Below are 4,252 nucleotides of genomic sequence, written 5' to 3' on the forward strand. Positions count from 1 at the left end.
TTCCCACCCCCTCGGGCATCCAGCCTTCATATGGTCAAGGTTCTCTTCTTCCACCTATGCCCAGCAGGGCCCTCCACTCTTACATATTCAACTGAAGCGCTGGATCCCTCCCTAAGTGCTCCCAGGCTGGTGGTTTAGACCCTGGGAGCTGTGGTTGGTTGGTATTGTTGCTCTCCTCATGGTGCCACAAATCCTTTCAGCTCTCCTTCAGTCTTCACTCTAACTCCTCTATTGAGAACCCCATGATCAGTTCAATGGCTAGTTGTGAGCATCTGCCTCTGAGTATGTCAGACTCTTGAAGACCTCTGAGGAGACATCCATATCAGGCTCTTATCAGCATGCACTTCCTGACTTCCACATCAGCATCTACCTTTGGTGATTGCACATGGGATAGATACTCAGGTGGAGTGGTCTTGAGATGGCCCCTCCTTCAGTTTCTGTCCCTCACTTTGTCTCCATATTTGCTCCCTTGAGTATTTTGTTGCTCCTTCTAAGAAGGACCGAATCACCCCCACTTGGTCTTCCTTCTTTATGGGCTTCATGTGGCCTGTGAGTTGCATCTTGGGCATTTCAAGGGAGAACCACAGTTCTAATCCTTTATCTGGGAACTGGTTCAGTGCCTACTAAGCACCAGCCAAGCATACACTCCTGCCACTGTCATGGCTGGCTTTATGATTGAAAGGACTATAGCTGTTTTGCCCTCAGTGCACCGTGACATTTATTGATTCTAATACTTTATCTGAGCGGATTTATCCTAGAGTTTCTGTGGATTTAATGAGGCCTTTTTTTTTTCCCTGCCCCGGGTAGGGGGGAGTAAGGATACCTGCCGGGCTGGAACTGAGATGAGAGGCCTCTGGACGACTGGAGGGCGTGCCTAGTATCCATCAGCACACCCTGGCTGTAATTTTGGATCCTTATTTATCTTATACTTCCTAATTCTCTACATGTGCACGGCTTGCAAAGTCCTGTCACTCATGTCTGTTTGGATTCACAGCAAACCACCTGGAGTAGATGCTCAGACCCTAATGTACTCAAGAGGAAGCAGAGTGGGAGGGGTCACATGTCTCTGTCAGGGTTGCCGATGACCAGCAGCCCGGGTGTCTTTTGGGCTTCTCATCCCCTTCATATGCTTCCCGGTAGCACTTTTGCTCGTTGCTGGAGCTTGTAGTTTGAGAACCCAGATGGAGCATCCTATGGGGGAGAGAGCCCAGTGGCCTCTGGGTATCCCAGATGGTGGAGGTACTCAGTCCTCGACCCTGCACTGTCAGCTCTGTAGCCCCGGTAGAAGCTGCCATAGCTAGCCTCACTCTTCCTTCATTATCTGTGGGAGATAGAAGCATTCCCTAGGAGCCCTGAAGACAGTGGGCTTTGAGCCTTACTTGCAACTTCTTGATGGTCAGGAAGCCCTTGCTTGAAACATACTCTCTGAAAGAAGAGGGGGACTGGAAAGAGGTAACCTCAAGATCACCACTGGGGTTCTATGGTGTCCTACAGATGACCTCTGAGCTAGCTTGACTTTCATTTCTCAGAAGAAATGAGTCACCATCTCAAGCTCCCCGAGCCTTCCCCATGGCCAGCCTGTCGCAAGGAACCAGGGCTCATTCTGATCAGACTCGTCCTGCAGGAATACACATGTTCAGAGGCTCATGGGTCTAGTGGCAATCCACTCTCTGTCATGCTAAGCTGGCCCACACTGCACTAGGTACTGAAAAGTAGAGATGGCTCAGCAAGAGTCACCTGCCTCTGTTTTCATTTGTAAATGTGAATTAAGGAGACTGTCACAGGCCAGAATTCTTATGCATCCTCTTCATGGAGGCTCTACTGTGGTTCTCAGTCACACAGCATGTTTTCCTTAAGGTAAAAGGAATTTGCTGTGACAGGCGAAGCAGATGATTGACTGTGCATCCGTCCTGGGAGCCGTCAAGAACAGCTGTGTGTTTCCATTTGGAAGAACCAACAGGAAGCATTAGTACTGCAGGAGTAGAAAAAGTACTCAGCTTGTGTGTGTACATGCATGTTTTCTAACTGCATGTACACACACACATGTACATGCTTTGTGCACACATGTATTTTCACACATGTGTTTTTGCATGTACAAATGTGTATGTGCTTATGAATGTGTGTATATACTATATGTAATCATGTGCACATGCATTGTGTCTATGTGTGTGCAGTGTACCTCTGTGCGTGCATACATGTGCTGTGTTCCTGTGTGTGTAATTATATGTGCTTACAAATGTGTAGGCATGTGCTATGTGTATATGTGTACATGATTTGCATATCTGTGTGTGCACATCTCTCTCTCTCTCTCTCTCTGTACTGTGTTTTCATTTACCCATGAGTGTGCAAGCAAGTATACACAAGTGCCTATATCAGATTAACAGAATTTTCTGAGATCTGACTTGCTGTATTGATTGATATTCTTGGTGTCAAGTGGACTACATCTGTGAGAAATTTTTTTCTTAATTAAATCATTTGAAGTGGGAAGACCTACTTTTAAACTACATCTTTTGAGGTAGGAAGATCTTTAATCTGGGCCATATCATCTAATGAAAGCCTATAGAAAGGACATGGAAGAAGGAAGCTGCTGCGGTAAGCCCTTCCCTTCACTGGCAATAGAGCCTACTTCTTCAGGATTCTAGCATATACTGAGCACCAGACGAGACTTTCAGCTTTGCGGGCTGAACAACTACTGGATTGTTGGACTTTCTGTTGGTAGATACTCATTGTTGCACTAACTGGACCACAGTCTGTAAGCCAGCCTAATAAATACCTTTTGTTTCTATGTATAAATTTATTTTATGAATTCTATTCCTTTAGAGAATCTTAAGTAATACTTTGTAGCTGTTGACTTCAGGTTGAGCTTGATTGGCTAACATGTGTATACAACCATGGAGGGAACACTGAGGTCTTCCTGAACCCTCACATCCAACACACAGACCTCATTGTATTCACTGTGAAGACTGAAAAAATGTGTGATGTTTTGCTTGTGCATTATTTACTACATGAGCATATCCTTGCTGGGATGAGGGAGGCTCTGGTTTTCCTGGCATGGTCATGAGTCCTTAGAATTCATTCAAAATGAGTAAAATGTAAGCAGTCTTTATTTTTTCTGAACATAATGGAGTGGCTATAGAGTCTGTTGATTTTACACTAAGGGTTTGGCCACTTTACCTGCAGTTATTGATTCTGGCTTTGCAGTTCACAATGTTCAAAGATGATCATTGCAGTTATTGACTCTTTTCTTGGGCCTAAGAACCAAGTTTCTCTGTGAAACAAAATGGTTCTTTGCTTCAATGTCAAGGAGCCCGGTGGAGGCCGGCATGAGACAGCTTACTCTAAGAATTCTCTTCCCCAGCTGAGGCATTGCGAACATTCTCACGGTGCTTATACAGACTGTGCTCTGTAGCTGTCGATAGGATCTAGTGCAAAACTGGGACCTAACAGCACCAGAAGCTCCTTACTGCCTCCTCCCTTCCTGGGATAGCACAGTGAAGTCAGTCGATCTGAACCGGAAGGTGTTTGGGCTCAGATGCTTGGGTGAGGGAGGAGCGCCATGATGTCACTCTTGTTTTCATAATTTACCAGAGTCCTGGCCTTGCTCTCAGAGTCACATGGTCAGGTCAACCTCCCATTGTAGTGAGCAGAAGACACAAATATCTAGCAGGATCTCCTTTTCCATGCCCCACCCTCCTGCTAAAACCCTTCTGGAAGGTTCACCAGAGAGCTTCTAGGATTGAGTCCTTCCATAGTTAGCTTCTTTTATTTCCTTGATACATCTGGCAAGATGAAACCTCAACTGAAAAGTTGCTTCCATAATCTTGGCCTTTGAGTGTGTCTGTGGGGGTGTTTTCTTGATCACTAATGGATGTGGGAGAGGCCAGCCCACTGTGGGTGGTACCATCCCATGTCAGATGAGGCTGGGTTGTATAAGGAAGGTAGTCAGGCAAGCCAAGAGAAGCAAGCCAGTAAGTATTGTTCTTCCATGGTCTCTGCTTCAGTTCCTGCTTCCAAGTTCCTGATTTGAGTTCTTTCCCTGGCTTCCCTCAATGATGGACTTCAGTATGTATATTGGAACAAACCCTTTCCTCTCCCAAGTTACTTTTGATTGGTGCTAGATCACAACAAACAGAAAAACAAACTCTTCTAGTGAGTTTCTGTAACCCTGCACATCCCCACATCCCCACACCCCCACATCCCCACACCCCCACACCCCCACACCCCCACACCCCCACACCCCCACACCCCCACA

At 46.2% G+C, this 4,252-nt stretch overlaps 1 protein-coding gene across 2 annotated transcripts in view; it reads left to right on the forward strand.

Annotated features, from left to right (window-relative positions):
• Btbd11 (BTB domain containing 11) overlaps positions 1-4,252 on the forward strand; it is a 270,646-nt gene that overhangs the window by 17,096 nt on the left and 249,298 nt on the right. The window lies entirely within an intron of this gene.

Source organism: Grammomys surdaster, unplaced genomic scaffold (genome assembly GCF_004785775.1).
Source record: "Grammomys surdaster isolate TR1022 unplaced genomic scaffold, NIH_TR_1.0 275, whole genome shotgun sequence".
In the NCBI taxonomy this organism is placed as follows: domain Eukaryota; kingdom Metazoa; phylum Chordata; class Mammalia; order Rodentia; family Muridae; genus Grammomys; species Grammomys surdaster.